The sequence below is a fragment of the Gavialis gangeticus genome, unplaced genomic scaffold, assembly GCF_001723915.1.
Source record: "Gavialis gangeticus isolate Ggan-Ray unplaced genomic scaffold, GavGan_comp1, whole genome shotgun sequence".
Lineage (NCBI taxonomy): Eukaryota > Metazoa > Chordata > Crocodylia > Gavialidae > Gavialis > Gavialis gangeticus.
The window spans coordinates 269,667-278,551 of NW_017729026.1; the positions used below are offsets into that span (position 1 = coordinate 269,667).

General features: G+C 43.5%; 1 long non-coding RNA gene across 1 annotated transcript in view; it reads left to right on the forward strand.

Annotated features, from left to right (window-relative positions):
• Positions 1-4,352: 4,352 nt before the first annotated feature.
• The window catches only part of LOC109299742, a 10,051-nt gene continuing 5,518 nt past the window's right edge, over positions 4,353-8,885 (forward strand). The window contains exon 1 of the long non-coding RNA XR_002097980.1: positions 4,353-4,438. This is a non-coding gene — a long non-coding RNA (uncharacterized LOC109299742). The remainder of the gene's footprint in view (positions 4,439-8,885) is intronic.

An 8,885-nucleotide genomic window follows, 5' to 3' on the forward strand; every position in this document is an offset into this window, starting at 1 on the left:
CATAAGGGCCATGGTAAAATAAACTCTTTTAACTTAGTTATAATCCCTACTTTAAATCAAATAGGTAAAAAATGAATTTTAAGATCGAACTCTTTTTTAAAAAGCTAGCAGACAACAAGTGCTTATGAATACACTTTGAATATTATTGGATTAGTCATTGCAAAGGTCAGATCATTGCCTCTCCAATGTCATAAAAATCATGCAATAGATGGGTGAAATGAAGCCACTACTGCCACTGCATAAATCCATCTGCCACTAAGACAAACTCAAGCTTCTCTTTTCTCCATCTCCTCATTTTTACATGCAAGGGCAACAAGTAAATAGGAAATAACTTCGATAAAGTCAGTTAACTGACATGATGATGTGAGTGAGATAATTTTCTTCATGGTTGCATTCTTCCCAGTGGTCAGAGCAGTAGTACAGTATTAAGAGGCTGAGTCTGCAGTTTTCTGCCTGGCAGAGGAAGGTAGGGTTTTGAGAGAAGAAAGGGATTGTTATTCTTAAGAAATCAGTGGGATGCAGAAGTTGTGTCTCCTGACAGGTCTATTCATTTATATGCATTGACTCTGGCATGTTGTCAGCTGGTTATTTTTTAACTAATGTAGTTAGTTCATGCAGCCTCCAGAACCCCCATCTCTTCCATATATCTTGGCTAGATGATAGAATTTAGACAATATTTGACTTGGATGTACTACAAGGGAAAAGCACAAGCCATCAAAAGCATTTTTATAACCATGGGTTAACATGAATCTTTTCTTTGGCATTAAATTAAGAAAAAATAAAGCTATATAACTCTAGCATGCAAAATGTCCTGGGTTTCTATTACATTTTCCCATGCAGAGGAGGGAAAGTTTATTAGTGAATACTAACTAGGTCCTGTGGGATTGCAATGTGCTACTGCAAGGATGCACAAGGTAAGTAGTCAAGTAAAAGGAAACAGGCCTAGTGCCTAGAGCTCCATACTTCAAAGGGCACCTTGAAGGCAAAGATTTTTTTTCTCTTTAAAGCAAATGAACTGACTAGCAGTTTTCTAAGCTGCTAGTGATGCTGCTGAAAAAATCTGATCTAAGTATGTGTAAAGCTGAAGTGATTATCTGAGCTCCTCTTTATGCACAAAGACATTGTGTTCCAAGACAACCAGCTAACATCACATCACAAATTTAGACTGATGGCATGCTGTAACCAGTTACCAAACCTATTAGGTAGCAGACGAGTATGAAGTTATTGGGACAATGTTTCCTTGGGGGAGGTCATTGCCTGTCTGTGTCTCATTACTCTGAGCTATTTATAATCACTTAATTACTCAGGCACCTAAGAAGGGTAAAGCCCTCATGGAGGAATCTGCTTTTCATGGGGTTACTTCTATATTCAACAGGAATTAGTAGATTGGAAAGCAAACATGTGCAATACCACAATTGCTTCTTAGGTGTGTCTTAGAGCACAGTTTCTTCACCCGTGGTACGAGACACAGGCAGGGGGTATGCAAACCAGGTGTGGAAAAACCCTGCAGCAAGGGGGCACCGCCGCTCCCCCTGCTGCTGCCGTGTGTGTGTCCGGCCACTTGCCTCACGCCCAAGCCAACCAAAGGCTGCTGCAGGATGGGGAGGGTGGGCACACAAAAACCTGCGCACTCCCTACTGACAGGCAGCTAAGTTTTCTTTCTTTTTTATCCTGCCTGGGCTTTGGGGGGGGCGGAGGGGGGCAGACGGAGACCCCCATAGTGCAGGAGGGGCAGGGCGATGTACCGTGCCCTCCTGCACTATGGGGACTGACGACCCAGCCTGCCTGGGGCCCAGTTCACTGTGGGCAGGAGGGCTGGCAGTGGCACCATGCTCTGCTTGGGGCAGGCTGCGGTGATGAGAGGAGGGCTGCTGCCTGCCCCCCCAATGCCACTGCCACCGAATGCAGGGAAAAGCCCTTTGCCACTGCCAGCCCCCGCCTGTAGCCAGCCTGGGTTCTGGGGCATCTGCAGCAGACAGCAGTCAGGTTGCAAACAGCTGCACCAGGCTCCACAGCCCCGACATCAGCTCCATGCTGGCGACTGCACATGCATCTCAGAGTAGACCACTGTCTACTCTGAGGCGCGCATGCAGTCACTGCCAGCATGGAGCTGATGCCGGGGCTGTGGAGCCCAGTGCAGCTGTTTGCAGCCTCCCTGCTACAGCTGCCCAGAACCCAGGCTAGATACAGGTGGTGCCGGCAGTGGCACAGGGCTTTTCTGGGCTGTGCTGCCTCAGGTTCCCCGCTCCCCCACAATTGTCTGTTCAGAGCCGTGGGATGCTGGAGCCTGAAGCAGCTTCTTTGCAGCCTCCTGGCTGCAGCCAGCCCAGGCTCTGGGTAGCTGCTGCCAGCCACAGAGCCCAGACTGCTTGCAGCAGGCCTTGCAGCCTCCCAGCCACCTGCTGGGAACAGCCCAGGCTCCATGGCTGGTAGCACCTGCCTAGAGCCTGGGCTGGCAGCGGTGTGCCAAGCAACATGGCCTCACATGCCATGCTCAGCATGCACGCCTCGGGGGTTGCTGACCCCTGCTGACTTACCTCACTGCACCACGGGCCTCTGCATCTCCCCATCACCCCAAACCCTGCTTCAGTGGCCCCAGAAGCAGTTGACACCACTTGCCTCTACCACAATTACAGTTGCTACCTGTCCCCTCTCTCTCTCCCCCCTTTCCTCTCCCTACCCACTTCCCTGTCTCACTCACTCTTTCTCGCCCTATATCCTTTTCCTTTCTCTCTCTTTCTTTCTCGCTAGCTCTCGCCCACTGTCTCTTTGACCCCTTCCTCCTTTCAAAACTATGGCAAAAAATATGGCACACCGCACATTGCTCACCGCTTCAAATTCCCCAGCAATATTTTGGCGTGCCACACTTTGCATGACACTGGGTTCAGCCGTCCTAGCTTTGGCCAACATCACCTCTAGCCCAGGTGCATTCTTGAGCACCCCTGGTGTAAAAGGTAGTAACCCTACCCACACCAGATCAGACATCTGTCATATCACGGCCTTATATACGCAGCCCTTCTTCCAACATACAGCACACATTAGTCTGTAAATATAAAATTTCCTGGAAAATTGAGTTTTGGGGTACTTATTAAAATTTTCAGAAGCTAGGGAGTACTTGCTACTTAAAAGGTTGAGAAACACTGTCTTAGAGAATGACATAGCAACTCTCTGCCAATCAGGTTTACAAAGCTTACTGTATAGTAAGTTGTTTAGCAATGACCTGTGAACACTGAATTGGATTGGATGACCCCTCTGGGCTACCTTTGGGTCCAGCAGTGTGACAGAGCAGCTGGGCACCTGAGACAGCTGCCACACATGGGCAGTGGTGACATCCGGCTGCCGGTGCTGCTGGTGTTATTGCCAGTTTTGGTCCTCCCCCACAAGTCCATGCCCAGGGAAATTACTCCAGTTGTTTCACCCTAGTTACACCACTGTCTGCATCTCATTGTGCCTGAGTAGATAGACATATGTTAAACAGTATTTCCTGGTGCTGGTATTCCCAGTTTGTGTAATCTGAGGGCCGCTGAACAACTAAGGATCAAGACTGCAACCCTTGGCATCTGTGCAAATCTGGAGTACAAACAGCAAGACACAGCAAACAGTAAATCCTATTACAGCAGCCTGTGCAGAAATAGTGCAGCACCTGGCTTAGATATTGTTCGTTGGGTGACTGAATCATTAAGTAGCACTCGTTGAATGGGGTGGCCCAAATATGTAATCTCAGCACCTGTTGTTGCAAGAACTGACAGAAAGCGTGCACCTGCAGGCACATATGCTTAAATGTGGTTCTCATCTGCTATTGTAGGGCTTAATTGTTGGAGATATTTTTCTTATAGTCTTTTCCTTGTTGCTTGTCAAGTGTAACTTGTTGGCCAGGAATAACATTCTTTGTCCTGTTTATTACCTTTAACCTTGTATTTATGGCTGCAATGCTGTACTTAGCTTAGAGGCATTGGCATGCTTTCTCCATTTACGCAATGATATGGCTTCCAGTCTTCTGAGCTGTTGCCCCATTTTCTTTAGAATCCTGTTTTCTTTGAAACAATCATTTCAGCTGGAAGAATTAATTCATGCAAACACCTTCCCACACCATAATCTTATGTTTGAAAAGGGGTGGGCCTGATAAACAAATCCCAGTACAAATACTTTCAGTGACCTGGTGATTGTCCTCCTTTCCAGTTTGAAGCCTGGGGCATGGAGTAAATGGGCGTTCTAAGCTTACATGTTACTGAGAATGAAAGAAAACTGAAAGCAAGTTCCAGGAAGTTATATAAACTGGCAGGGAAATCAGTTGAACTACCAAGGTTAATATTTTAACATTTTAATGTATGCCTTTTCCTTCGTACAGGCATACATCTGCTCTCTTTGCCTATTCAAATGAAGAAAAACACTTAGATTCCTCTTCATCTTCTTCACAAAGACCAGTTCAGAATGATAAGTAAGATCTGTTCTTGTGTACAGTACTGTAGGAGGAAGTGCTTTGGGCCATGGATGTTGGGGTGTGCTGGAACCGGTAGAGGAATGTATATGGGCAGTGATGCTGGCACTTTGGGACTGATTTTTTTCTTTCTGTTTATTAATCACATACTAGCCCACAGGTATTTGCATAAGTTCAGCTACCACAGTGTTTTTCTAATAGTCAGAAAAAATATTAGAACAGCAAGCATTGGTGTTCCCTAATGCATTAAATTGATTCAATTGTTACTAAATGCTGGTTAAATTCCATACAATAGCTTTGTGAAACTTTACAAAGATTTTATTCATATCTTTGGCTGCTTCCTTCTTTCAGCAAAGTTAGAGAGGCCAGTAAGGCCCATGTTGATAACTTCGACATTGCAGAATTACTGGGGGGCTCTTTTGCCTAAGAGGACTTATATTGGATCTTGGAAAAAGTATTGGACACTATTAAAATATTTTCAGGTGTATTTTCCCTTTTAGTTTCAATAGGCCCCTGCAGCTCATCTTGAATGTAGGAAGATAACTAGATAGAGTTTCTGCAGCATCATGGGATCTGGAGATTCTCACACATTTTGCTAAGAAGGGGCACCACAGCTAGGATACAGAAACTAACGTTGCTGTCTATTGTTGTGATACACACGCAGATGTGATGGAGGCTGAAGAAGAGGCTGAGATACCTATTATTTGTGGGATGGAAGTGAGGTGCGCACACCCCAGGACAGGGAATTCATTGGAATCTACCATTTATAGGACTAAAATATCATCTCACCACAGCTAGTGGTTGTAGCACCAGAAAGGAACAGTGTTGCAGAATATGGGATGCGGGTCTGTGAAACTGTGCAGGAAACTATGCCAGGATAGGGTAACCTTCATTTGCAATGGCAAACTTGTAAAGTGAAGTTCCTTGCAGAGAGAGATTTTGTGAAACAGATGGGAGGAAAAAGTCTAGGGAACTTTCTTGGGAAAAAGTACAAGTAGACCACACCAAAGGCTCAGTTTTAAAATGTAAATGTTTGATAAGCACAGTTTTGCCACTTGTGTTTCCTGTTTTAATGGGCATGGTATGAATGCTTAAACAAGACAGAAAAAGTAGCCATTGTGTCATCTATGTAGTCATCTTCTATCTTTAAACTATAGAAATATTTAAAAATCAATCTCTGTCCCTCCACACAGCTCAATTAATTGACTGCTTTTTGGGATAGCTATTAGATACACAGAATTATTATTCCAAATCACAATCATGTGTGCTGCTACCAGAAGAAAAATGAACATAAACCTAGGTAAATATGGATGCTGTGAGTCAGTATGCAGATACCCTGGATGATAGTGATCCCTGTGATACAAATATCTTGCTCATCATGTACATGTTAATTATAGCCTGATTAGGAGTATACGTAGAGCTGAACACTAACCATGTCAGGTATGTTGCATAGTCTTCCGCTATGATACTAAATGATTACAATGCAAGTCTTCCAGTCTAGTCCCTCCTTTCCATATTGTGAGATTAGCAGCTGCTCATTTATAGTTACCATCCTTTTGATGCAGGCCATAGATTAAATTATGTCTTTTTTCCTATTCCAGAAAAACTTGTGTCTTTCTGTACTGACAACATTGTGCATAAGCATTTAATTATATCATACTGAGGAACTCTTGGTAAACATAGAAGCCTTGCAGCATCTTTTATTTTTAGTTGGGGATACAAGGGGCAGCACATTAAGGAAAGGATTGCACCTACTGGCTAAAGCAGGGGACTGAAAGTTACAATTCTTGAATCATGTTCCCAGCATCGCTACATGAATCGTGTTCCTGAGTTCACTACCTGTGCCACTTACTTAACCTTCTCATGTCTTGATTTTCCCTACATCAAGAATTGACTAATAATCTTTCCCCCCAAATGTTGCAAAACTAAATTACTTGATGTGTTCAATATGCCTGACACCCTCAAATGAAGAAACTGTTCTTTGAGGCAAGCCCAGTGTGAGTCACAGTTTGATTTAGGTACATTATGAGACTATAAGGGAGCAACCTGTTTGTGTCAGGATGGGTGAACGGGAAATCCTTTTGAGCCTCACAAATTGAGGTGTGTCTAGTGAAAGCCCTTCAACACAGTTAATAAAACACCTGGTGCAGTGTTTTATTACAATATAGTAATTTTTCTTCCAATCAAAGAGAGATAAATGAAGCCTGGAGGTAAATGTGGGGCCTATTTTTAGTGAGCAGCAGTAGCACTGTTTCAGAGGGCTATCTCCTGGATTTGTCATCAATTCAAATATATTTCTCATGCAACTGTGCCAGTATTTCTGAGAGAGAAAAAAAGAGGGCCTGCATCTAACCCTGTCTGCATTTACTGTTGTGAGAAAGCCATCGTGTAGATACTTCACTATGTCAAACAAGGTACAAAGAAAGAAGACATATTTTTCAGTGCTTCTGTCCAATTTAGAGTAGGAGATGCAAACATTTCACAAATCTTACCTCTACTCTCTATCCTGCAATGTAACATTTTTTTGCACAGTGGGGGAAATTTAGAGATATGATCACAGGTATCACCCACAGTGTGTTCTCATATTACTGAGGCCATTACATTTAATCTCCATGATGTAGAGGGTAGACACAGGCTCACCTCCCAGTTATCCCAGTATAAATAAAGATTGAACTTCCTGTGCACTATGGATCTCCAATGTCTCTTCCAGCCTTTAATTTCTATGATTCTATGATTCCTGAAGGCAAGGCCTCAGTGGAACTGCCCTTATGAATTTAATTGCTTATGAAGATGAACACTACAAAATTTATGGAGAAGAGCCTGAGATTTTACTGAACCTATTTAAAAGAGACCAGCCAAAAGCATTGGCTGACCTGTTTGCTCATGCTGAAGATGGGTGTTTCCTTGTGACTTCCCACAGGGCATCATTAATACTGCATGACTTTAGCGCTTTGTTTTGGTAATAGTAGGCTTGGAGTTAACAAAAATTTCCTCTAATCTTCCTTCAATGTTTTTTCAGGCTTTGGTTGCTGACAATTTCCTGCTTGAAACTGAAAAGAGAAATCAAATCAACTGGAAAAACCAAACCAAACCAAACCTCTAATTTAATCCAGCTTTCAAATTGTTGCTAGGTACTGGTGTTTTAGTACATTGTAAACCAGGGCTGGTAACAACCCACAGGGTGTCTCACCTGTCCCTTTTGGTTAATCTTGTTGTGTAAACCAGTGAGTTTGCTGTTTCCCCAGTGAAGAGACTGGATGTTCTTGGCCCTTGGACAGGTGATTCAGGCATGATTCATAGGTGCAGAACATCTTGTTGCCAGCTGGGGTTGGAGAAAGTCTCTTTGCAAATATGGACTCAAAGAACTGCAGCAAGCCAGGTCACCTTTTGCACTGCTTAAAATAGCAGCCTCATAAAACAAAAGGAAGTCAAACAGATGTAAACAAAAAGGCTTACAAGAGACTGGTAATGATTATCAGACAGTGGCATTATTGCACTGCTGATGGGTCTTTACAGGCTTGATCCTTCTGGAGACCCCACTTGGCTCTATTCTTTCTCTCTGGGAGACAATTAGGGGTTTAACTCTGATCTTAGTGGTATCACTGATTTACACGGGCACTAATGAGATCGGGATCAGGCCCATGTTCCTTAATGTGGCCTATGGTGATGTGTTATCATAATGAGTAATGATAATTCTTTTTAGTTCAGCTAGTAGAGTAGGCACAGGGGAGGAGGGGGTGTCTCCTGAAGCAGCAGGCTGCTACTGGGGCCATTGCCTTTTGTACAAAATGGGCACAGTAAGTTCATTTCCTTGAGTCTGGGCAAATAATCCAGTCCATTCCCTCAGGGTTGCAATTTGATACACTTAAACAGAGTACTACCTTTTTCAGTGAATATTCCCAGTGATTATGGCTGGATCTGAGGAATTGAATATTACCCCATATTTGTAAGTGTTTCAGACTCTGATCCACAGGAATGAGAGATCCTTTGTTTCCAAAGATGAAGGTTTCTACTTTTCCTGTTCTCAGAGTGGAAGAATTGTCATTCATTCATATGAAGATCTTAAGACAAATACTATTGTAGTAAACCATGTACAAGATTGGGAGTTATTCTAAACATCCAACATTAGATGAGGTATCTGTGTCACAGGGACATGATCTGGCTTCCCCCAAATCACATGATATATCTCTGGCATTCCTAGGAAAATGAAGTCCCACATGAACTTCTCATAAACAAATTGGAGAAATCTGGGCAAGACAAAACTACTACATAGTGAACAGACAACTGGCTCAATAGCTGCAAGCAAAGGGTAGTTATAAATAGATCCATATCAGAATGGCAGGAAATTTTGAGTGGAGCGGAGTCCCACAGGGGTCTGTCCTGGACCCAACTGTGTTTAACGTGCTTGTCCCAGGAGATGAAGTAATGGGAGATACTTACCGGCAGC